Source organism: Cetorhinus maximus, chromosome 11 (genome assembly GCF_964194155.1).
Source record: "Cetorhinus maximus chromosome 11, sCetMax3.hap1.1, whole genome shotgun sequence".
NCBI lineage: Eukaryota > Metazoa > Chordata > Chondrichthyes > Lamniformes > Cetorhinidae > Cetorhinus > Cetorhinus maximus.
The window spans coordinates 15,762,220-15,789,864 of record NC_135889.1 but is presented as its reverse complement, the minus strand read 5'-3'; the positions used below and the strand labels follow the sequence as shown (position 1 = coordinate 15,789,864).

The window sequence follows — 27,645 nt, the reverse complement described above, 5'->3', positions numbered from 1 at the left end:
CCAAAATCTGACTTTCAAAAAAAAAAAGCCCATACCGAAGATCACACTGCCATTCCCGCATTTCTCAGTCTACTCAGTGTCTTCTCATTGTGAAACAGTGGCCCCCAATTTACAAAATTTACAAAAGCATTGAAAACCTCATCGGAAAAATGCGTGCCCAGCACAAGCAAAAAATTGTCACTGCAAGGTAAAAAGTCAGGATTATCAAAATCTAGTGTGCAAGTACAAATAATTTGGCAACAAAAAGAGATTTGTGCCATTTTTGAACCAGCATTCAGCCCTCTGCAAATTTTAGTAATCAAGCATAAAAGGAAAGCTTTCACAGTGCCATTTTTTTCCCAAAACACATTCACTGTTTTAAAGGGTGCATGTAACTTAAGAAATTGGTTGAAATCTAATAAAATTGAACTTCTGGAGATTGTACTCAGTGCTAATCAATGGATCAATTTAGGCAGCTTTCACTTAATTAATTATGGAACAAAGCTGGCATTAGGATGAAAGAAAATTCCTAGTCAAGTTCCACACTATTTGTGAAAGCGTTTTGATAGGATAGACATGGATGGCTTCCTGAGCAATATGCCAGTTTTTTGGTAGAATTCCTCATCACCAGAACTTTAAACAAACACCAAGACTTGGCCGGTGGTAAAAAGTCAGATCCTTCCTGCATGGGGCAGCAGCTGCATAATCTCAATGGGGCAAGGCCACTGTCTTAAGACCCCCCGCCATTGTTTACTGAGGGACTGGAAATTATGTAAAACCTTTTGGGCTATATGCACCAGGGAATGTTTGACATGAAATGTAAATGTACATTGTAAATATAACCTATAATGGCAAGGGTAGTGAGGCACCTAGTGTACTGTATTATTGCACTTCATGTAATGTCAAATTTGAACTGTTATGTAAAATGTATCTGCAAATTTTATAAATAAAGTATACTTTAGAGGTTAAAATAGGAGAAGAGGACATAGGAAGCTACAAAGAAACCTGACCTAACTTTTGTTCTTAAACTGTTAAGTGCCTTACATGTGCTAAATCTTAAATTTATTAACATTGGACACTTGGAGAATAGGCAGTTTATTTCTAGTAAGAGTTGATTTTGAAAGGAATCCAGTAGATGAGAGAAAAATTACTTATAATGGAAATGCAACTTGTCCATAGACATATAAACATGACAGGTTGCAAGAGTGCCAATTTTTCAAAAGCAATCCAGTAGTTGGGTAAAGGTCAGTCACTTATGGTACCATGGGCATCAGTCATCATTAAGTTATCCTTTAAGTGGCATTCTTGTTATAAAGCCTAGAGACAGAGTATCAGGAAGCCTATGAAATGGCAGGATCACACAGCCAAGTCTATTAAGTGGCAGAATTTGTTCTTATCCAACAGAAACCTCAAAAAGTGAGAAGGATCCCACCAGTTGAGTTCTGCTCTTCAGCCCACAGGCCACAAGATCAATTGCAGCGTCCCAACTGGCTTCCTGATATCAGCAAACTCAGCACCAATTGGGAGTAGGACCTGAACATTTTTGGCCTGTATAGTTTGACAGCTCAACCACAAAGGCCATTTAACAATTGCCAGTCCAATAAGAAATCTGCTTTTATCAATCATAGACCTTTGGCACTATGCACCATCATGAGGTCAAACTTACAAATATGGAGGTTATAAGATTTTTGAGATGGTCTCGTTAGTTTAGAGTAAAATGGAGGCATGAAAGGGGTCATGTGACTTGTTCCGAGTGCTGCCCGACAACAAGCTTGGATGCCTTGGTTATCAAGGGTTAAAGGGGGGCCCAGATTGTTTTAGTGGGAAGAAGGTGTAAGATGCTTACATCTGTGGACGATGGCAAGGGCATCTGTGATGACAGTGGGTAGACTGTTAGTCACCAAGTCTCACAGGGAGGTGTTAGGAATGTCAGGTTTTATAATTGGTTATACTTTAAACCGTCTATATAATTTCAAGATAGAACAGAATTGGGAGTTGAGAAGATGATTAACCAGCATTTCTATCTAGATACAAGGCCCATGTGACTCATGGGCTTTGTGAGGGGAACAGGGTATAGAAAGTTATTAGAATATTGGCTCACAAGGTTTTCCTAAGATATCCCTGAACCTTACAGATAGGTCAGTCGCAAGGATCTGAGAGTGAGAGAGCATCTAGTCCTGCACCTTAAGCATATGAACATACGAATTAGGCACAAGAGTAGGACACTCAGTCCCGTGAGCCAGCGTGGCTGATCACACTGTAACCGCAACTCCACATTCCCACCTCTACCCCAATAACCTTTCACCACCTTGCTTATCAAGAATCTATCTACCGCTGCTTTAAAAACATTAAAAAACTCAGCTTCCACCACCTTTTGAGGGAGCAAGTTCCAAAGACTCACGACCCAGAAAAAATTTCTCCTCATCTCTGTCTTAAATGGGCAACCCCTTATTTTTAAACTGTGACCCCTAGTTCTAGATTCTCCCATAAGTGGAAACATCCTTTCCACATCCACCATCAAGACCCCTCAGGATCTTGTGTGTTTCAATCATTGTGCTCAAAAATTCAAAAATTGTGCAGTTCTAAACTCCAGCCCACCCTGTCCAACCTTTCCTCATAAGACAGCCCACCAATTCCAGGTATTAGTTGAGTAAACCTTCTCTGAACTGCTTCCAATATATTTACATCCTTCCTTAAATAAGGATACCAAAACCAAACAGAGTACTCCAGATGTGGTCGCACCAACGCCTGTATAACTGAAGCATAACCTCCCTACTTTTGTATCCAATTTCCCTCACAAACAATAATGCTCAATTAGCTTTCCTAATTACTTTCTGTACCTGCATACTAACCTTTTGCGATTCATGCACCAGGACACTCAGATCTCTCTGCATCTCTCACATTTAGATAATTTGCGTTTTTATCGTTCCTGTCAAAATGGACAATTTCAGTTTCTTGAATTATATTCCATTTGCCAGATCTTTGCCAACTCACTTACCTATTTATGTTCCTTTGTAGCTTCCTTATGTCCTCTTCATAACTTACTTTCCTACCTATTGTGTCATCAGCAAATTTAGCAACCATACCTTCGGTCCCTTCATCCAAGTCATATATAAATTGTAAAAAGTTGAGGCCCCCCACACTGATCCAAGTGGCACACCACTTGCTACATCTTGCCAACCAGAAACTGACCCATTTATCGCTACTCTGTTTCTTGCTAGCTAGCCAATCTTCTATCCATGCCAATGTGTTATCCCCTACATCATGAGCTTTTATTTTCCGCAATAGCCTTTGATGTGGCACCTTATCAAATGCCTTCTGGAAATCTAAGTACAGTACATTCACGGGTTCCCCTTTATCCACAGCACATGTTACTTCTTCAAAGAACTCCAATAAATTGGTTAAACATGCTTCCCTTCTCACAAAACCATGCTGACTCTGCCTGATTATCTTGAATTTATTTAAGTGCCCTGCTATAACATCTTTAATAATAACTTCTAACATTTTCCCTATGACATATGTTAAGCTAACTGACCTGTAGTTTCCCACTTTCTGTTTCTCTCCCTTTTTGAATAAAGAGGTGATATTCACATTTCCCAATCTAAATGGAACCTTCCCTGAATCTAGGGAATTTTGGAAAATTAAAACCAATGCATCAACTATCTTTATCTCACTAGCCATTACTTTTAAGACCTTAGGATGAAGTCCATCAGGACCCAAATACTTGTCAGCCCCCAGCTCTGTGCCACTTTGCTGGTGATTGTAATTTTCCTGAGTTCCCCCCTCCCTTCTATTTCCTGAGTTATAGCTATTTCTGGAATGTTATTTGTATCCTCAATAGTGAAGATCGATGCAAAATACATGTTCAATTCACCTGCCATCTCCTTATTTTCCATTATTAATTCTCCAGCCTCTATAGGACCAACACTCACTTTGTCATTTTTTTTAAAAAATATCTATAGAAACTTTTACTGTCTTTATATTTCTAGCTCGCTTTCTCTCATACTTTAATTTCACCCTCCTTATTAATCTTTTAGTCATTCCTTGATGTTTTTTATATTCTGTCCAATCTCCTGACCTGCTACCCATCTTTGCGCAATTATATGCTTTTTCTTTAAGTTTGATACTATCTTCTTTTGTTAACCATGGTTGTTGGGTCCTCCCCTTGGAATTTTTCTTTGTTGCAATGTATCTGTTCTGTGTATTCTGAAATATCCCCTTAAATGTCTGCCGCTGTATCTTTACTGATGCATCCCTTAACCTAATTCACCAGTTCACTTTAGCTAGCTCTGCTTTCATGCCATCGTAATTGTCCTTATTTAAGTCTAAAATACTAGTTTTAGATCCACTCTTTTCTCCCTCAAACGGAATGTAAAATTCAGTCATATTATGATCTCTGTTACCAAGGGGCACCTTCATTTTGAGATTAATTAATTATTATTGCACAATACCAGGTCTAGTCTAGCCTACTCTGTGGTTGGCACCAGAAGGTGTTGTTCTAAGAAACTATCCTGAGAACATTTGATGAATTTTTCATCTAGGCTACCTCAGCCAACCTGATTTTTCCAGTAAATATGTAGATCAAAGTCCTTTCTGGAAAGCTCCCATTATTTCTTCCTTTATACCGTTCTACCGTGTGGTTAGTTAGGGAGCCTGTACACCACTCTCACAAGTGACTTCTTGATTTTATAATTTTTCAACTCTACCCTACCGCTTCTACATCCTGATTTCCTGAAGTAAGGTCATCCCTCTCTGTTGTGTTAATTAATTAACAGAGCCACCCTTCCACCTTTTCCTAGCTTCCTGCCCTTCCTAGATATCATGTACCCTTCAATATTCAGGTCCCAATCTATGTCATCCTGCAGCCATGTCTCTGTAATGGCTATTAAATCGTACTTATTTATTTCTATTTGCAAGATCAGTTCATCTGTTTTGTTTTGAATGCTACGTGCATTCAGATACAGAGTCTTTAGTTTTATCCTTCTATTACTTTTGTAATCTCTAGCCTTAGCTGCTGATTTACTCTTAGATTTGTACCCTTTGTCCCTTCCTGTCATAGTTTGTTTTGTCATTTCCCATATTAAGACCTTTCTCTCTTGACTTGTCTTAACACTTTGATTTACCAGATCGTCTCAACATTGATCCCTTGTCTCTACTATTTAGTTTAAAACCCTCTCTACTTCCCTAGTTAAGTGGCTCACTAGAACACTGGTCCCAGCATGGTTCAGGTATAGACTATCCCAACGGTACAGACCTCGCTTTTCCCTAATACTGGTGCCAGTGCCCCATGAACCGGAACCCACTTCTCCCACACCAGTCTTTGAGCTATGCATTCATCTCTCTATTTTTACTTGCCCTATGCCAATTTGCACGTGGCTCAGGTAATAATCCCAGGATTATTACCTTTGAGGTTCTGCTTTTTAATTTAGTGCCTTCCTCCTCATACAGACTATGCAGAACGTCTTTCCTAGTCTTACCTATGGTACCTACACAGACCATAATGACTAGATCCTCCCCCTCCCACTGCATGTTCCTCTCCAGCCCTAAGCAAATATCCTGAACCTTGACACTAGGCAGACAACACAACCTTCTGGATTTTTGTTCTCAGTTGACGAGAACAGTGTCTATCCCCTTGACTATATTGTCCTCTACTACCACTGCATTCCTTTCTGTTCCCACTGCTGGACCGGTTTTTTGTTCCCCCTGCTGGAATGGCTTCCTGTACCATGGTGCCATGACCAGCCTGCTCATCCACCCTGCAGACCTCACTTTCATCCACACAGGTTGCAAGCACCTCAAATCTATTTGACAATTACAAAGTCTGAGGCTCCTCCGCTACTATCTGCGCAATCCCTTTACCTGCCTCACTCACCGCCACACCCTCCTGTCCCTCACCGCTGACTAAAACAGACGGCCCTATTCTAAGAGGTATGACTGTTTTCTGGTACAAAGTGTCCAAGTATTTCTTCCCCTCCCTGAGGTTGCACTGTGTCTGCAGTCTACAGAAAAAATGCTGGCCCTGTTGGTCACCACACAAAATGCAGGTGGGAGCTTGCGCTGAAATTGAAAAGACTGAGATTGTGAGGATTTATATGAGACTGGAAAATTCATCTAGCTTGGCGAGAGGAAAGAATCTCCAATTCGTCCCTCATTGTGAAAGTGAGTTCTGAGATGAGGAATTATCTGGGAAAGGAAAAGGAAACAAGCCATCGGGAGCTGAGAATAGCTTTGGACTGGTTCCTGGAGAATTAAGTGTCCACTTAAGGGACAGGGTAAAGTATAACCATAGAGGAGGATTTTCAGTCATTTTAAAAGTGAAATCGGGAAGCTTTTCTTATAGTTTAAAGTATACATGGCCAGATTAAAGTGTGTTTATTTAATGTTGATTTTAGTTTGTTTGTTACAGTAAAAGTCTTAAACTTGAAATCTTATCATGTGATTCCTCCAGTCAGTCACTGAAAATTCAAACATCTTTCTGAAAGTCATCAGTCTCCAAGGGTATCATAACAAAGCGCAAAGTCTTTCGCCAGAATTCTACTACGCTTCAATCACTCAACAGCAATTTGAAATACACTTCAGCCTTCCATACCCCCAAAGCCCACTGAAAAGCTGGGTTCAGATAGCTCAACACCCAAGAGAACCACCAGGGAGAAGCCAAGTCCTACATCACTGGGCCACAGGGTGTCAGCACACCAACATACTTGTCACACTGGACAGGTTCCATTCGAAGACTTATTGTTAATGTGTAAGGGAGAGGTTAACAAATGATGGACCTTAGTGATTGCATTTCTAAATAGTGTAGTCAGATCCACCCCATCACAACTTAAAAGTACATTTCCTCCCATTGTGTAGATCCGTATACTACACACAAGGAACTCACGCAGTATGCAGGCCTATCCAAAACCATGTCAATGTTGACAACCTAACTTCCCACCCTTACCCCCTCTGACACTATAGCTGACACTATAAACGGGAAACGTTCCATTGCCCAGCACTAACATATGCCACCTTGTTAAACACACAAAGAACATTTTTTTAAAAAAAAACTTATATTCTGCCAATGCTTTGAAACTTTCCTTTTAAAAATTAATTGGGTTAACTGATTTCCTACTTTCATGAAATGACACCTGTTGGCTTTAAGGTCAATGTTCTAAGCAAACAGGTATAAATGATGATAATGTGCAATTACAAACGTTCTTTCCAATTTGTTTCTCTGTATCAAAATGCAGTATGGCTTTGGACATCACAGGATAATGCTCCTTCAAGAGAAAAAAATCTACATAAAACATCCCTGCCTAACAGCTGATTTGTATGGTTCCCTTAGAGAATTATTAGAAAACTGCACTGTCACTTCTTTCGGAGAGACTTGTATTGGAAGCCGAGCGAAATTTTTGTTCTAGGTGCCCTTTACTGTGAAAAAGTGCTGAGCAGATTTTCATAAACTCACACAGCACAGGAGGCTGCTGTTTGGCCCATCGTGCCTGTGTCATTTCTTAGAAAAAGCTATTCAGTTAGCTCCACTCCACTTTCTCCATGCCATGCATTTTTTTTTCAAGCATACACTCCCTTTTTTTGAAAGTTACTATTGAATCCGTTTCCGCCACCTTTTCAGGCTATGCATTTCCAGAACATAACTCCCCACCTAAAGCAATTCTCCAAATTTCCCTCTGGTTCTTTTGGTCTTTCAATCTTTGGTCATGTCCAGAAAGAGCACTTGGGGCTAAATATCACCATGGTGAAACACCAGCAGTACAGGTCTCCCAGTGAAAATAACAAGGGCAATTTATATCGCTGAGTATCACACAGATGTGCAATTTTTCTGCGCACATAAACAGCAGAAAAGTCCCACTGCACAGGTGGTGAATAGCAATGACACAGTTTAATGTCATCAAGGATGGCAGCTGCAGCAGGATTTGATATCAATAAATCAGGACGATGCATTTTTAAAAAAGAAGTTTCAGATGATGAATTCTCATCTCAAACCTTTACATTTAATATGCAATATTAGAGTTCCTGAAAGGCTGGTGTGTAGGACGTGGGCGACGCTGGCAAGGCCACATTCGTTGTCTATTCTTAGGCCACTTCAGAGGCAATTAAGTCATTCACGTAGTATCCAACTAGTCACATGAAGGCCAGACCTAGTTCCCTTTCCTGAAGGATGCAAGTGGCTTCTTACAACATTCAAACAACATTCATGATTACTCTGATGTACCTGATCTGTTGAACTTAATTTCACAACTTATCATAGTGGGAATTTAAATCACAAATTCTGTTACAATCACCACAGAACTACCATACCCAAAAGGCTTAATGTCACATTGAACCATACAGATCAACACTGCCCCAAGTTCCATCTCTGATCTCTGTTGTATTCAAAGGGCTCTGCTGGGGGTGTTGGGAAGCTACATTTGGCCTCAGCTTTTTTTATTACCAGGGTTGGTCCTTAAAGTACTTCGACCGCAACTTGACAAACATAGTAGAGTGGGCTATTTTATAATGGAGCTTCTTAGAATGAGAGTCAACTTTAATCAAGGTTATTTTCAGGAGCATTTCCACATTGCTCCTACCCTGGCTTGCATTTTTAAAACTACCCACTCATCAAATTACTTCACTACTAAAACTGATTAGGATTACAGGTTTTGTATTAATCCATACGCAAACCACATCATCCTGAGTTTCTGATTCCAGATTCCTGCCACAGTCAACATCCTTGAAGACATTAAACAGTATCATTGCTATTCACTATATGCGCAGTGTGACTTTTTAAGGGCTCACTAGGGACCTGTGAATTTGACCTCCACTCATCTGAGATGGAAAAGTGCTAATGGTCTAATTAACAATAGCCTTCACTGTCTTATGCTTGCACAACAGATATAAATTGACCACAGTCCAGTGGGCAAGGTTAAACAGAAGGTTTTTCTTAATTATAACTGCAAATACATATGAAAAAAATACTAATTTCACAGCTAATTTTCAATCAATTCTATTAAGGAAATATGGTGGAAAGGGTATTTTGCAGTTAAACAAATACGCATTAAACGTGCATGCTTTAATAATGGAACTATAAACAACTGGGTGGTTATCATACTTGTGCTTCAGTATCCAGATCTGTTTAGGGCTACGAAGTTAGGGTTCCAAAACAGCATCATTTGTGATGGATTCTGAGAGAACTGATTGTTAAGAATAAATATGGCAGTGATTTCTTCTAGTGCCTTATGTATAAGAAAGTATAACTCCTTATATTTGTCAGAAGATCTCAAGTGTTTCATACGTAAACTGCTTTGTAATATAGTAGCTTGCTATGCAGGTAAATGTGACACCCCATTTTTTGCAGGAAAGTCCCAAATACAGAAAAGTGGTGAATGGATAATTAATCTGTTTTTGGAGTTGTCGGGTGATGGAATATAAAGGCCAAGGGGGGAGCTCTCTACTCTTCTTCAGATAGTGCCAAGTGCAGCTTTAACATCGCATCCCTGGGGCAGCAGACTGACAGTACAGAACCCGATACAGCCCTGGTGTGGAAGTTTTAAATCACAACCTTCTGAATTCTACCACAAAGCCAAGCTGAGGATCTCTCACGTTATTTCTAGTAGGCTATATGCTTATGATTTCACTACAAATTCCAACTAGAGCTTTTGCTTACTAGCTGAACCGTAATCCCCAGTGGAAGTTATTTGAGAACAGCAAAGGCAACAATATTGAGAAAACGAATTCAAGGGGGTACTTTTGCTTTTCCAATAATCCCAAGCATAAACTGTGATAAATGTCCAGTTTGAGGTTCCATTGCTAACCTGCATAAACAACACATTTTTACTTAATTTCAAAATACCCCATTCCATCATTTTCTCTGGTAGAATTATATGCTGCTTAACTGAGAGGTGTCAGTATCTTTAAAATATATTTACAAAATCTCTATGCTGAGCACGAAGAAAACTAAAGGGGAGGGCTCTAATTTTTCCCTGTAATACTTTTCTACACTTGTAAACAGAACACAATAAAGGCGGTCACAGCAACATGATTGCCTGCGAACCTACATCTGATACTTTGCTGGACCAAACACTCTCTTGGCAGAAACTGGTTACCCCCTACAGCACTGAGACACCTGAACGCTTCATCAGTTCTAGCAGAGCTGGATTGAGATCGAGATCAAAGAGAAAAAACGTAGCCATAAAATATTCTCAGATGATGACTTTTGCTCTCTTCAAATAAGCCACTGCCAGAGCTTCTCAGCAAATTGAAATTTCAGGAAGGAAGGAAAAGTTGGCCACGCTATAAATATGCAACACCATCACAGAAATGGAAGGCAGTGATTTGTAGATCAGCTCTGCATGTTTCTTAACCTGGGCCATGAATGCTGCTGTGTTCTGAATTTTATAACTTCTAAACTTCTGAAGCCTTATGAAATTTTGGGTGGAATATGCACAAAGTAAATGAAGCATTTGATTTAGAAACTAAAGCCTGCACATGAACTCGAGGCAGATTTTAAATTTAGCTATAGGACACATGGGACTATATACAAATGACAGAGAAATGCTTCCTGTGCTTTCAAGAACCAGCATAAATGAGGACTGACAGATAACATTATATAAGGCATAGAAAGGGGAATGGCATACAATGAAATAGGCATCCTACCTATTACCCTCAATCAGACAACACGATACTTGCTTATGTTGAATATGATGCACAAAAAAGTAAATAATTTAAAAACATTAATTTAATTTAAAATAATTTTTTAAAAAACTAACGTACCATTAGAACTGAGCATTTTCACAGGGAAATCAGCATTTGTCATAGCAGAGAGAGCAGTGACACTTAAAATAGTTTGCTATCATTCCACAATATGTGCGCGCGCGCACACATGTGTGAGAGAGAGAGCTTGCATTGATATGCCACCTTTCACAATCTCACTGCTTGTAGTACGCTCTGAAGTACTTTTTAAGTATGGACATAGCTGCAATGTAGGAAACACAACAGTCTATTCTTGCACAGCATAGTCCTGCAAACAGTAATGACATAAATGAGCAGATAATCTCTTATAGTGATGTCTGAGAGATAAATACTGACTAGGACACATGGAGAATTCCCCAGCTCCTCTAGGCTAGTGTTGAGGGATCCTTTATATCCACCTGAGGGTGCATTGCATCTGAAAGATGGCAGTTCCAACAGTGTAGCATTCCCTCAATACTGCACAGGAGTATCAGCCTAGATTATGGTCTCTGAGGTGGTACATTGGAGTGGGGCTTGAACCCGCCACCTTCTGATTCAGAGGTGAGAGAGCTACCATTGAAACCATTGCTGACCATACTTTGGATCAAACTAGCATCCATATTTGGGCTTTACACTTTCAGAATGAATATTTCCGATGACAGCATTATGACACTAACACATCTTTGATTTGGATCTCAATTGAAGAAAGCAAATAGGCAACTAATGAAAAGGAAATGAAAAGAAAGCAATGTATTGTTTGAGCTAAATTCATGATTCAGGGTGGCTGAACAGCTCCAGATTCAGACACCCAGTGAATTCCCACAAAACCTCTTTTTACAGCTGAAGTGTGAACTTGCACTAAATGCAATAATTAGGAGGACTGCAGAAAGATACTTGCTATTCACAGGGGAAATAAGAGGAAAGGAAGTACTGCTTCAGGGTACGGCAAGAATAGCCAGAGGCAAGGTAGGTAGCTGACAAGGATTCTGAAGCAATGAACGTGTTGGAAGTTACAATTGGGAATTACAAAATAGAATTGACCAACTACATTTTTAATCATGAGATAAAAGAAAGTGTCTGATGTGCCAGTACTGGCAATTTTTTTTCTTTTTTGGCATATTAAAGTCTGGCTTAAAAAGACACTATTTTTATAAATTTAAAATCAGACAATCACCAAAACTTAGTATATGGGGGGCTGATTTTGCCCAAATTGGGTCCTGTGAAATGGCAAGGAAATGTACTTGCAAATGGTCACCAATGCTTTAACCAAAGTAGCTGCTAATGAACACTCCAAAAATTCATAGTACTGCTTGCATACATATGCAAGGACTCATAGCAACACTTTTTGACACATACTGTAAGTTCTGCTGAGCTTCTTAATGAGTTTTACACAGCTGCCATGCTTCATCAATTAGATTACTAATATGCCATGGCTTGAAATTCCAACATACGCTTTTCATTCAAATTTATTGTAACAGTTAAAACTTATTAAATGACTCATGCGGTTTGCTGTCTATGATTATAATAATTAATTTAACACTGTTTCACGTAGCTGAAAACCCCTCAACAGCTAATGAACAGAGCTTTGGCACATTACCAAATGTTTCATGCCTTCCACTCAGATTAAATGTAATTGTTTAAAGCATAGCAAGGCATCACGGGAATTGCAGCTCATTTACTACTGTCTAGCGACTCAGAACTCTGTACACATCATCAATGCACTCACTCGAGGCACTTGGAAAACATTAACAGCTCTCTCCTTGTGATGTGGCTGCTCGCTTCTTTCCCCCCAGGCCAGCAATGGTGATTAACATTTGTAGGCAGCTGCCCAGAGACTGTTTACTCTGTCAGTCTAGCACAGAAACCACTGTTCTGTTGCAGTGGAAAATTGTGAAGGCTGCAAATGTGGACATACGTACATGGGTCTGTCAACTTCTGAAAAGGACAAGAACCAGATTACACATTTCACGTGCACACTGCTCCACACCCACCTTGCACCACCCCAAGTTTCTCATTTTTAGAAACTGAGGCATGTATGTGCTGCACATTTTCTGCTTTTGCCTTTTTTTTGTGCAAAATCCATATGGCATTCTGCATTGCCAAGAAGAAAGAAGATTTGAGGTTATTGGGTTGATTGTTTTTTTTAATAAAGTACATATTCTAACAAACACCTCTCGAGAATAATAAATTTGTTGACTTAATTAGTGTTCACTTTTTAAATGGTGAACCATATTATTGCATGCAGAGACAGATGGCTGAGCATGTTATTCTTACAGCAAGATTTGAACTAAAGGGAGTTAAAACACCACTAAATACACCATTTACCTGGGAACCAATGATCTGAATAGAATTCAATTTCCTAAATGTTTGGGCAGCACCTGGTCCCTGATGGTTTTGTACTGGAAGGCAATGATTACACTTTGATGAATGCGCTGTGCTGCACAATGGGGCAGAAAACCAGGAAGTATTTGTAATAGGCTATTTACAAAAGGCCTTATTTGCAATTAGTTTGTGAAGTGGGCATTTTTACTCAGTAAGGGAAAGGCCAGATCAGCATCATTTGCACAGATTATTGCAACTTGGAGCAGCTGCAAATTCTTGCACTCCTGAATGATCTCCTGTGAATGGAGCAACATGGACCTGAAGGCCAAAGCAAAGCGCAAGATTGCTTTTTGTCGATGCGGACCATAAAAGCTGCCTCTAGCAGCTACAAGTTATTGATTTAATAAAGCTTTAAAAAAGCGAAGCAGGTATCTAAATGAGGACAGAACAGCCAGCCAATCAATCCATGCAGCATTTGCAGGATCTTTTCAACCAAATCTCAGACTTTCACCTTTCACAAGATACCAAAAAAAAATCACTGTAACATATAGGGTCATCAGCCTGATGCGATGGTGGACAGCTGAGTGCAAAATGTTGCGCAGATCTCCCACACAAGACTGACATGACCTCAATGGAAAAATGCCAGCACAGGTGATAGCTTCACTTCCGTGGACAGAGTAGTGACACCTGAGAGATGGCTTTAGGTCTGGTCCTTGCATCACTCACAGTAGGCATCTTTTAGAGCACTGCTCCCCAGGACAGTTGAAGATAAGAGATATGTGCTTTGGTTAGTCTAATTAGTTGGATAACTGTGACACTCCTCAGTTGTTTGGACACAGCTGGATTCTTCTTCAACTCTACATCTCCTCATCAGGGAAGGCCAAGTACAGAGGAATGACCCACACAGGTGCCCCAAAGCAAATTTTCCTTTAGACATAGCTGAGAGCCCATTTAAACCCATCTCTTTGTGGAACCATTGCTTCAGGTCTTAGTAATAACATCCTTCTGTTCAAACTCATAAATTAAATACTCTCACTCCGTCTCCCAATTATACAATGATTTAGCTCTGTGGTTAAAACAAAATTGAAGTTTGCTGCCTTCCGCTGTTTCTCAAAACTCGTCGGATTGCCTGTTCTGTACCAGCAGGTCTGGTGTTTAATGCAGGGGTTCCCAAAATGTGGGTTGCAACCTCCAGTGAGGTCGCAAGCTCTGAGGCAGCAATGGCAGACATGGAACTCGGACTCAGTTCAGACAGCTGTGATGCCACTTTAAATGTTTTTTTCCATCAGTGGTTGTGGCTTAATCGCCTGTTCTTCGAGGCCCCATTGTTGCAATAAGCACAGCCTGTAACAGGTGGGCCCTCGCTTTTTTCATCAGTTTAAACCCCCTCCCCCACATCAACAAAATCCTCCCCACCACCGCTGAATTATTCTCAACACCCTGCCCTGCCCCAATTTTAACTCGAAGTCTGAGACATTAAAACGGGGTCACATCAGGAAAATGTTTGGGAAGCACTGGCCTAACACAAGGAGGAAAAAGTTGCATTTCTGTAACGCTTTTCACAACCTCAGGATGTCCAAAAGCATATTACAGTCAGTGAAGTGCTTTTGAAGCACAGTCACTGTTGTAATAGAGGAAATGCAGCAGCCAATTTGTGCACAACAAACTTCCACAAACAGCAAGATGATAATGGCCAGGTAATTTGTTTGTGGTGATGTTGATTGACGGATATATTGTGGCCCAGTCCACCTGGAGAACTCTCTGCTCTTCTTTGAAATAGTGATGTGGGAGCTTTAACATCCTCCTGATGGGCAGACAGTGGTCTTGGCTTAATGTAATTTGAAAGACAGCATCTCCAATAGCGCAGCACTCCCTCAATACAGTAAAGTCCCGCCATTCGCAGGAGTTATGTTCCTGCAAACGGGGAACATGCTTCTGACTAGGAATCAATTAGATAGGTTCCAGCCATGTGAGGGGAGCATTGGTTTGGGCAGTACTGTGGTGCAGTACCTGTACACAACAGATGGTGGAGCCTCTGAGCAATACATCGGTGAAGATTTCAAATTGAATTGGCTATTAGTTTTGATGAAAGATCTTTTGGTAAATGATATTTTTGGTTGGAGGGAAAGCAGAAGATCCAAAGGATTTGAGTATTATTTCATCGCAGTAGTGTCACCACAAATGACAATTAGTTATCTTGCCTAGACATATATTAAAAAAATACTCCAACCCACTATCCCAACCCCTGCACTCACTTCCAGCCTACCCTACAGGTGCACCACTATCCTGGTTTCTACCAGATGAATTCACTCCCTTCCTGGCTGATGGGCTGCCTCAGCGTCTTTCAGACACTCACAGCCTCTTGTTAATGTGGCCGACATTAATGCGGCCCAACCACCAAGTTGGTTTGAGCTTCTCGCTGATGCTCTCTGTGCACCGCCTGCCCAATCACTGCAGAAAGCTAAAAACACGTCCCATTTGTTTAAATATGCTGAGACTGTGGCCGGGACTTTCAATTCTGGGCCGGGATTTTCAATTCTGGGTTGGGAAGCTGCCCGCCAGTTCAGGTCAAGGTCCCTTCCCCGCACACCGTGTTCCTGATAGGCCCACCCAGGATTTTCAAAGTGCCATGCCAATTAACGGTAGGAAGGGGTTCACCATCCGATTAAGGATGGCGGGAAGGCTTCTCGAGGGCTGAAGGGTCAAATGGAGGCCCTCCAGCTCTGACCTAACAGCAGCCCCTCTGGACGAGCTGGGAACTGCCCGTTTGTGATGCAGGAAGAGAGGGTGCCACAACATGAAGAAAATGCAGATAACCAAACATTGCTCACATAGTGGACGAAGTGGTGTACAGAGTACAAAGCATGGGTAAGTGAAAATGCGAACAGCGGCTCTTTACTGTACCGGGTTGGAGTGTCGGCCTAGATTTTGTGCTCAAGTCCCGCGCGCGGCAGCAACCTTCTGACTCAGAGGCCTGAGCACTATCCACCGAGCCACAGCTGACAAGGGAGGGCCGGATGATGATAAATCTCAGCAATGAGACTGCACCATCTTATGATGACTTGTATGCAGGGAAAATATAGGTTAAAGCCTCAGTAAGCAGATCAACTTTGGATCAAATCCTGGAACTCCCTTCCTAACAGCACTGTGGGTGTACCTATATTATACGGTCTATGGAGTTCAAGGCGGCAACCCACTACTGCCTCAAGGGCAATTAGGGATGGGTAATAAATGCTGGCCTAGCCAGCGGTGCCCACGTCCTGTGAATGAATAAAAAAAATTACAAGGGAACATGAAATCACTAGGAGCTCTTAAGATATTACAGGGTACTGAAGGCAAGACAAGTGGCATTGATCCAGAGATACACCAAGCATTAACTAAATGTATTGGCAGATTCAAAGAAGAAAAAAAAAAGTGGAATCGACAACTTTGAACTACGTTATATCAAATATTGGCTGTGAAACCATGATAAAGAAAATAATTGAGCAAAACACTATGCTAGTCATATAATCAATTGTCCTGTAAGTACACTATAGCACTCAATTTGCTCTAGATATCGCTTCCATGGCACTAGTCACAAATCTTTAGAGATTTATAAACCAGAATGCCCAGATCTTTCTTTACACCTGCTTTAGTACTTACCCTGAAGGGTGTATGCATGTTTTCAGTATTTGTCTTTCCCACATGCATCATACTGCACTTTACTAAGTTAAACTTTTGCCCAACTATCCACTATGTTGCCCTCATTTATTGAAGGCTTCTTCAAAATATACAAAGTAGTGAGATAGGATATCCTTGTCTTGAAGCCATTTTGGGTGTCCCCGACATATCCTTTGCCCATGACATCCCTCCTGATCCCCTAAATCATTTTTCCTAATACTGACATCAACTAATGGACTAAAAGCAAAATACTGTGGATGCTGGAAATCAGAAATAAAAACAGAAAATGCTGGAAAGGCTCAGGTCCGACAGCATCTGTGGTGAGAGAAACAGAGTTGACGGTTCAAGTCCGTATGACTCTTCGAAGGGTCATACAGACTCGAAACTTTAACTCTTTCTCTCTGCTGCCAGCCCTGCTGAGTTTTTCCAACATTTTCTGCTTTCATGTCAACTAATGGGCCTTTGATTACCTCTATCAGTTTTATCACCATTTTGTTAAAGGTTGGAACTACATTAGCTTCCTTCTAGTCTAAGGGAACAGTTCAGATTCCAGTGAGGCATGGAAGATATGGCTCAGGCACTCGCACAACATCTGTCCCATCTCCGTGTGGGCTCTCGAGTGGATATCATCCCTATCTATTTTAAGGTGCTGATGCTATCTAAAACATTTTAAATATATTAACAGTTCTTTTTAATCATCATTGAATTCTGACAGTCAAGCAATGAAGACTGATGCAAGCACTCATTTCAAATCTTTGCCATGCCCTGAGAATACTCTGTAGTCTTTTCGATGAATTATTAACCCAAGGTTCCAGCTGCCCTCTCAGGTAATGTAAAGGATCCTTCAAGGCTACTGGAAGTAGGAGGCAGCCTCAGTGCTTCACACCTTCAACCTGACATAACTCTACCACTGACTTTTCACGCTTCAGCCAATTCCTTCGCCATTAAAACAAAGCATCAAACCTTATAGTTTACATCCAAAAATCCAGAGAGAAACTGGAGGAGAAATTTTATGGACTATAATTTTCCAAAAAATCTGTGGATAGTAAAATTGCAAAAGGTTGGAGGGTGGCAAATGTGATTCCTCCCACCAAGAAAGGCAACAAGATCAAGTTAGAAAATTATAGGTCGGTTTGATCACAAAAATACTCCATTTGTTGTGGAGGACTTTGGGACATCCTCAGGTTGCGAAAGGCCCCAGATAAATGCGAGTTCTTTCTCTCGCTTTAACTCATTAGAGTTCAGTATATGTAAGGAAATTACTAAGCATTTGGAAAACACACGAACATAAGAAATAGGAAGGGGAGTAGGCCATACACTCCTTGAGACTGCTCCACCATTCGATAAGCATAACATAATCAACACCAGTGAGCAGCAGGATTTCAAAAAGGCAGATCATGCCCAACCAACCATAAAGAATTGTTTGAAGATATAACAGGGGATATGGGAAATTAAGTGAATGTGACTTATATGAATTTTTAAAAGCATTCAATAAGAACCCGATGACAAAGATAATGGCTTATTGAATTAAGGGGCAATGAAGCCACATGAATAGAATAGAAAGAGAAGAAGAATAGAGGTAAAATTACATTCTTCTGACTTAAAATATATTGAAACTGGTACTCAACTAATGTATTTTTTGATATAGATATAATATATATATATATATATATATATATATAAATAAAGAAATATTGAAGTTTGTTGCTACCAAATTGGTAATACAACAAGTTATGATCACTTTGTGTAAAGCTGCAGAAGGGGCAGACTGGTGGCAAATGTAGTTTAATGTAGTAAAGGTGAGGCAGTGCTTTTTGAAAGTAGGAAAGGGAATGGAGATGCAACTTAAAAGGTAACATTTTAACAGGAGTAAGCAGAAGAACCTTGGTGCGTGCAGATACACACGTCATCAAAAAGTAGCTACGCGATTAGATTAGACCATAAAGGCTAGCAGAATCCTGGTTTTCAGGAACATAACTCCTGCGAATGGCGGGACTTTACTGTAATGAGGGAGTGCTGCACTATTGGAGATGCTGTCTTTCAAATTACATTAAGCCAAGGCTACTGTCTGCCCATCAGGAGGATGTTAAAGCTCCCACATCACTATTTCAAAGAAGAGTAGAGAGTTCTCCAGGTGGCCTGGGCCACAATATATCCGTCAATCAACATCACCACAAACAAATTACCTGGCCATTATCATCTTGCTGTTTGTGGAAGTTTGTTGTGCACAAATTGGCTGCTGCATTTCCTCTATTACAACAGTGACTGTGCTTCAAAAGCACTTCACTGACTTTGGACATCCTGAGGTTGTGAAAAGCGTTACAGAAATGCAACTTTTTCCTCCTTGTGTTAGGCCAGTGCTTCCCAAACATTTTCCTGATGTGACCCCATTTTAATGTCTCAGACTTCGAGTTAAAATTGGGGCAGGGCAGGGTGTTGAGAATAATTCAGCGGTGGTGGGGAGGATTTTGTTGGTGGGGGTGGGTTGGGGGGGGGGGGGGGGGGGGGGGCGGGGTTAAACTGATGAAAAAAGCGAGGGCCCACCTGTTACAGGCTGTGCTTATTGCAACAATGGGGTCTCAAAGAACAGGCGATTAAGCTACAACCACCGATGGAAAAAACCATTTAAAGTGGCATAATACAGAAAAACAAGAGGGAGTGTTGAACCCTTACAAAATCTTAGTAAGGTTACGGTTGGATTACAATTTTGAAAACTCCTTTAGTAGATGGATAAAAATGCTAACTGAAAAGGTGCTAAAACAGATTCACTAGGCTATTAGTCGTGATAACGGTTTATATTTATGAACAGGACATTTTAAGAAGTGGAGAATTTTTATTTTTAACTAGAACTAGAACAGAGAAGACCAAGACAGAGATGTTCAAAATGATAATGCTATGTTATATAGCAACAGATTATTTCCATGGCTCAATGAAACAGTAAGGAGAAAACGCTAATTTAAAACCACAAAAATAAAAGGGAGCTTAGAATATACTGGTTGCACAGAGGGTGTCTCGGCCTGGAATTCCCTGCTGCAAACTGGCGATGAACCAGAGAACATAAATACTTTCAAACGGCAAATAAATAGCCGCTTAAAAAAAATGGAATATTAAAGGGTGGTAGAAGAGAGTGAGATTAGGTAACCTGTGAGGAAAAATATCGATGAAGACCATGAATCACTGGCCTTTTTCTGCGCTGTAACATTCTATGACAAGCGAAGTGAGTTTGGATAGACTTAATGGGTTCAAGATGTAAACATAAGCTGCCCATAGTTGGGCAATCTCACTCAGAGCAGCTTTAATATCTGGAACGGGGGAAATAGGAAAGGGGATGGCAGCATGGTTGTAGCACAGAACTTTCATTTGATAAATAGAATCCTGGTATTCCAGAAAGTGGGAATTTTAACACTGGAGTTTGGTCACGTTGTTGGGACAACTAAGGAAGGACTCTGAATTGTATCCAAACTGTGCAGTGTTTTAACCATAGAACCATAGAAAAGTTACAGCACAGGAGGCCATTCGGCCCATTTTGTCCATTAACATGGAGTTTGGATGCAAAACCTGGGACTGTTCCATTCTATCACCATTTCCTCAACTTGATCAGCAAAAATAAATTCACACGATTGGATGAATTCTTTTTGTTTTGTTGTAATAAGCAGTGACAAAAATAGCTAAAGTGGGAAACAACATTTGGCTCATACAGCCATTGAAAGCGAAGAAAATCAGTGGTCTTTATGGGGGAAGCTAACACCCTGGAACTTGTCCTTGCCATTTGTTCCATTTTGAAGCAATGATATTGATTAGCCACCAAAATCACATACATAGTCCCTGAAGGAGAAGGGGAGAAATAAATTCAATTCTTGTAATCTCTTAGAAACAATAGGGAGCATGTTATTGTTGTCCTATTTAGATGGTGCAGTAGGCACATGGCATGTTGAGAGATTTGTTCTGATAAGTTACAAGATCAGTTTTCTCCACAGTAAGAAATGAGGTTAGAAACTGCACAATTCCAAAACCACAAATAGGAGTAAATGACAGGTTTTCAATAATGCCAGCCCATACTTCTGAGCCAGATTTCTAGCATATATTATGCTCAACACTGCCTGACTAGGCTGACAGCTAAGATAGATCGAAATAAAGTCAGTAATGGGTGGATGTGCTTTCCACCTGGGGACTGCAGCTTCTCCCTCAAACCTCCCTGGAGACTGAGAAATAAATGATGGTATGTGTATTTAAAAGTAGGCTGTTAAAAGCATTTAAAGGCCTGTTCACCAGAGAATTTGTAATTGATTTTCAACTTTCAGAAACCAGAACCATTTTCTCAGAGTACACTTAAATCATTTTAATGGGCCATTTTCTACACTACTGTATATTCAAGTTAATGTATACATTTTATCAGGTCATTTAATATAACCACATTACTGCATCACCTTCTGGGCACAGAGAGAATTTAGAGAGTACACCTTTTCATCAAGCAATAACTTCCTCAGCCCTCGACTGGAAAAACATTTTCATCTACAGGCAGTAGCCGCCCTCCAGCCCACCCCGACAAAAAGGTTTCAAACAATTGTTCAAAATCTTTTCAGATGTGAAACCACTCAAAATCAAAGCAAACAAGTGAACAGGCCGAGTTTCTTTTCACTGAAGAGAAGCCCGAGAGGTGACCTAACAGAGGTCTCTAATTTATGAAGGAGTTTGATAGGGCAGGCTTAGAGGTGCATTTTCCACTTTCAGGAGAGTCATAAATATAAGACAGTCATTACTAAACATAATAAGGTATTCAGGAGAAACCTCTTTACTCAAGGGTGGTGAGAAGGTGCAATTTGCTATCACATGGAGTATTTGAAGCAAATAGCATAAATGCATTTAACTGGAAGCTAGATAAGCACATGATGGGGAAAGGAATGGAAGGATATGCTGATAGGGTTAGATGAACTAGCGTGGGGAGAGGCTCGTGTGGAGCATAAACAGTGGCGTGGACCTGTTAGAATGACTTGTTTCGGTGCTGTGAACTCTACACAATAAATACTGATGAGTGACATTATACAGAAAGAATAATTGATACAGCGGGGGGACCACAAGAAGTCAATGCTTGAGGGATTCAAATGGCCAACTATTAGAGGCAAACTAACCACCAAATGAAGTCAGGAATTAGATTTCAGTACTGAAATCACCACAGTGTTAACTGTGTTTAGCATATACACTACTTTCATTACGTGCATGTTACTGGTCATCTTTTGTATCTGTGGAGCATGAAGCCTTAAAGTCAATAAATTCTGTGTGTTTTATAAGCTACAACATTCACAAGTGAAACCGCCACTCTAATAACAATGCAACTTAATCGAGATACAGCTTCAGTCACCTGCTGGGGATTTCTATGCCCAATTTAAATAGCCAATTTGCATGTTGTTACAAATGTATTTAACTGTATTTCTTATGTCAGAAGAATATCAAATGACATTAATTAACTAGCTCATGCTAACGGTAATCTTATCAAATATTCATTTTTAAAATTACAATATTTTAGCCATCCTTTTTAACCAAAGAATGCTAGTTGCCATATTTTTCAGTGCAATCATTTTTGTACTTTTTCTAAAGTGGAATAAGCTTTTTAATTACACTCCACATTCTAGTCTGATGGAATTGGATTATAAACCTGGCTGACAGAATGTATATTCTACTCTGGTCTGAAAGATAATAAGCTTGGGAGAGTTGCAACAGAGGTCCTATTAGTGCAGGGTTACAGCACAAAACTTCCCACATATTGACACTACATTGGGGTCTTCAAACAGAGTGCAGCCTACAGGCAGAAAAACATAAAGGGCCAGGAGGAATGCTTGCTTGAGATTGGGCTCAAGGTGTCTTGTTATGCTAAATGCAAATTGGGAAGCTCAACACACCATGTAAAATTGCTTACCGTGTCCCAAGCCAACATTCCTAATGGCACAAATTCATCAAAAGACCCTTATTTATAACAGTACATTTAGATCAAACTACATGCAGCTTTACTTATCTTCTGAAACAATGGAATATTCAGGGACTCTCCATTCTAGGTCAGGTCAGGTCAATACCTGAATGAGCTACCCTATACTTTATACTGCAAAGCTCAGGAGACACTTCAAGTAGCTTAGAAGACCTGGTGTCGATTCGATAATAGCTCCTGTCCTGGATCAGAAATCTGAACCCTACAAAAATACCTCAGTGGAGAATTCTTTCCTGTTCAATTTGTTTTGATAGGGAAGTTTCTGGACTCCTAATCCATATTTTTCAGCTGACTCTAACAACTACAGATGGCATCTATTTTGTAAGTTGGTTAATAAACATCAATACGTACAAGTTAGTCAACTACAAGTTAGTGTTCAATTGAAGTAAATGAATTGCTATCCTATCATTGTAAAATATTCCCCCACATAACACATGCTGGCACAAATCAAGTCAATCCAACACTGCCAATTTAAACAAAGTTCACCCCAGGACTGCATAAACAAACCATGGTACTATTAAAGTTTAAAATAAAATGCCAACCAATTAACAATATTCCCTCACCAGTATATCATAAATTAAATATTCTAGAACAAAACTGCATTGCGGAGCCATGTACTGGGAAAACTTAAAATAAGCATTACAGTGTGGAGTGTGCAAGGCACCAACTTGGCTCCCCAGAGGAGTGGAACAAAGGTTCCTAAAATTTATTTTGTTGAGCGCCCTCGTCGGAGGTTATTGTCCCATGATTTAGTTGGAATCAATACTTCAGCAATTTGATCACTTTAGCCGTTCTAATTCTGCTCCCCTATACTTTCTGCATTTAGTATTAAGTCCAACCAGGTCATTACAACTCACTGGCTGGGAAATTCCTCAGAGCTGCTGCTGTTTTGCTTTATTACTGGGAGTGTGCCAAGCATAGTTTCTGCCGGATTTCCAGCGAAGTAGTACTGGTGAAGCAGCAGCAGATTGGAGGAATTTTAGGGCCACTGCATCCAGTGCCCCCAATAGCCCAGATTCTGTCCAACTCAGAAGTCTACAAATATGAAGGACACTGCTTGGCCGAAGTACTGGAGGGGTGTTACACCTGTACAAATGACAAGTAGGAGTCAGTGCTGTTAGGAGAGTAGGAGTGAAAGTTGAAGCAGAAAATAAAATGTCATAGAGCCTCAGAATTTAGAGGATCTCATCTGCGAACCCATTTCAGCAACAGCATTCTAACATTCTCCTGGCTATTAATATTCTGTAAGCAATACAAATTCCCAGAGAGCTTACCTAATACTTTCCAGATCTCATTTACTGACTGAGAGGCTCAATTCTGAATCAAATCTCAAGAAGTTTTTATGTTTGCTCAAATGAAGTATTTGAAGAAAAAAATCGGAGAAAACAGATGCTGACTGCAAAGGCTGCATTTCAACAGAAATCTAGTGTGAAAAAGCTTATGGAGCTCAAGGATGGAAGAAAGCATTTTAGATAATATATCCAGGTGAGGAGATGTTCTAGCTGGTGAGTTCAATCTAATGCTGAACTGTCTGTAACAGTGGCTAGATATTATTATACAATCTATTTACAATGTTCAGAGTCTGAAAAATGTCAAAAACCCACATTTTCAATAATACCAAGTGCAGTCAGTACATGCTTAAGCAATGCAATAGTTCATAAGACCATAAGACATAGAAGCAGAAATTAGGCCATTCGGCCCATCGAGTCTGCTCCGCCATTCAATCATGGCTGATAAATTTCTCAACCCCATTCTCCCGCCTTCTCCCCGTAACCTTTGATCCCCTTACCAATCAAGAACCTATCTATCTCGAACTTAAATACACTCAATGACCTGGCCTCCACAGCCTTCTGTGGCAATGAATTCCATAGATTCACCACTCTCTGGCTAAAGAAGTTTCTCCTCATCTCTGTTCTAAAAGGTCTTCTCCTTACTCTGAGGCTGTGCCCTCGGGTCCTAGTCTCTCCTACTAATGGAAACATCTTCCCCACGTCCACTCTATCCAGGCCTTTCAGTATTCTGTAAGTTTCAATCAGATCCCCCCTCATCCTTCTAAACTCCATCGCGTATAGACCCAGAGTCCTCAAACGTTCCTCATATGTTAGGCCTTTCATTCCTGGGATCATTCTCGTGAACCTCCTCTGGACCCTCTCCAGTTCTCATGTGAATACACGAAGTGTAACATTAACTGACCACCCCTCCCCACCTACTACAATGGATTCAGCTCTCCTTTACCAGACTTTCCATTGTTCTTCCACCTTCTTGCTCGGTACAATTCACAGTGTTTTTCATTAATGTCCTGATGTGGACATACCTAACATCTGACTTGACAACCTTACTAGTCAGATTATCATTCTGAAAAATAAGAGGGTTTCTAATATTTATATAGAGGGCATAGAGTACAAAAGCAAGGAAGTTATAATAACCTATATAAAACACTAGTTCGGTCTCAACTGGAGTATTACATCCAGTTCTGGGCACCATACTTTAGGGAGGATGTGAAGGCATTAGAGAGGATACAGGAAACATTGACAAGAACGGTCCTAAGGATAAGGAGCATCAGTTATGTAAGTGGATCGGACAGGCTGGAGCTGTTCTCCTTGATGAAGAGAAAGTTGAGAGGAGATTTGATAACTGTGTCCAAAATCATGAGGGGTCTGGACAAAGTAGATAGGGAGAAATTGTTTCCATTGGTGGAAGGATTGAGAACCAGAGGACACTGGTTTAACGTCACTGGTAAAGGGATCAATGGCAATACGAGGACAAACTTTTTTTATTCAACGAATGCTTAGGGTCTAGAATACACTGCTCAACAGTGTGGTGGAAGCAGATTCAATCGAGGCTTTCAAAAGAAAATTGGATCATTACCTGAAGGGGAAAAATTTTAAGTGCTACAAGAAAAGGCAGAGGAGTGGCAGATGGTGAACTGCCCTTGCAGAGCTGGCACAGATATGAAGGCTCAAATGGCCTCTTTCTGTGCTATATTCTATGATATTGAAATATTTACATTAAATATTGACCATTCTATGATTTATGGTCTAGAATTTACCTTTCAGCAGTTTAAATCATGTTATCTTGTCCTACTACCCTGACTTGAGGTTCCCTTTATCTATACTATTTAAGCTTCAAGTATACATCAGTGAGCAACTTAACTATAACTATATAACTTCACTATAGGGACTTTCTTCACAACACATTCTCTTTTAAGAAACAGCTTGCTTTTTTTTTTTAAGCACCTTTCACGACTTCAGGACTTCCCAAAGCACTTTACAATCAATGAAGTGCTTCTGAGTGTAGTCACTGTTGTAATATATATCATTCCTTTCACCCTGCTCTACCCCTTGTTCATTACAGACCATCTCTTCTGCATCTTGGTGAAAAGAGCACCTTTCACCCAAAACAAAAACAGAATTACCTGGAAAAACTCAGCAGGTCTGGCAGCATCGGTGGAGATGAAATCAGTTAACGTTTCAAGTCCTCATGACCCTTCGGCAGAACCTGAGTTCTGCCGAAGGGTCATGAGGACTCGAAACGTTAACTGATTTCTTCTCCACCGATGCTGCCAGACCTGCTGAGTTTTTCCAGGTAATTCTGTTTTTGTTTTGGATTTCCAGCATCCGCAGTAGCTTTTAGCTTTTTGTTTTTACCTTTCACCCAAATTTGGTAACAATATACATTCCCACATGCAAAAAAACAATGTCTCTCAGCACTTTGCAGGCAAGAAAAAAGAAGAATTTGCAGAATGATTAACAATGCATTCATCATTAAAAACCATTAATGCTCCTTAGAAAGATCATGAGGTCATAAGAAATAGGAGGAGTAGGCCAATTTACCCCATGAGCCTGCTCTGCCATTCAATAAGGCCATGGCTGACCTCATTGTGGCCTTAACTTCACTTTCCTGTCTCCCTTGCAGATCAAAAACCTGTCTAAAGCAAGGAGCACCTTGAACGCCATGAAAGATCTTTCAACTTGAAGGTTATAATTGTGGTTTATTTTCAGTTTTGATCAGTCTCCCGTTCTTCTTCTCTTATCCATTTTTACTCCATACACAAACAGAATAGAGTTAATGCAGTAGTGTTTGTGTTGCCTGCAGGTAGGCACATCACAGATCTCAAGAGTCTCTCTGCAGCTCCTTGTTGATTCAGTTAGCGCTTGAAAATAGTGAAAGTTATTAAAAGTCAATTCAGGGAGATTTACACCAATCCTCATTTGCTTTCTTAATCACGTATACAGGAAGAATTACATGTCCAATAATAAGGATCGCAAAGCTGTATTATAATGAGGCCATTGCTGCTTGCAGCACCAGGGACCCACGCCGTCAAGCGCAGTTGGAACGCTTGACTGAGATAAGCCAACAAGTAGAAACCTGCAAGCCGTCATAAAGGTCAACCATGCTCAACAAACTGTAAACTCAGAAACCTAACGTTGGCAAGTTTTTTTCTTGTTGATCACAGCTTCATGTAGCAGAAACGCTGGCAATCAACGCTGTGGTCAGTCTGTAACTTTCGGGAGATTTATATATTTTTTTTTAGATGTATGCAGGTTGGGAAAATGGTGCAATAAGAAAAACAAAACAGGTGGTCTCACCAGGGAACTTCCACACCAAACACTGATAGCTTTGAAATGAAGCCAAGAAATTTAATGGAATATTAGTTGATCTCCTACATGGAGCAAAAGAGCAGGCAGAGCTGGATAGGACAATACGATCAAGGCATAGAAATTTAATTCTGTTCACATTTTAAAGTCCTTACTTGTATTTTCTATTATAATTTCCTGTGGCTGTATTAGAATGGAAACTGTCTACATAAATGTGTTACACCTGCAGTTCCACTGTGAAACTACAGCTTGACCAGTACAACAGAGGCAGTTTATCATCATCAATGTGGACATAGGGGTTTATAATGAAAACATTGACAGGAACTATGTAGAGTCAGGCTATTTTTCATATATTGCTAGTTGGTTTAAAAGATTGGACAGTCCCCCTTTCCAAATGTC

General features: G+C 40.3%; 1 protein-coding gene across 1 annotated transcript in view; it reads right to left on the bottom strand.

Annotated features, from left to right (window-relative positions):
• Positions 1-27,645, bottom strand: part of LOC144686411 (BRCA1-associated RING domain protein 1-like) — a 179,791-nt gene that overhangs the window by 47,649 nt on the left and 104,497 nt on the right. The gene's annotated exons all lie outside the window — the stretch shown is intronic.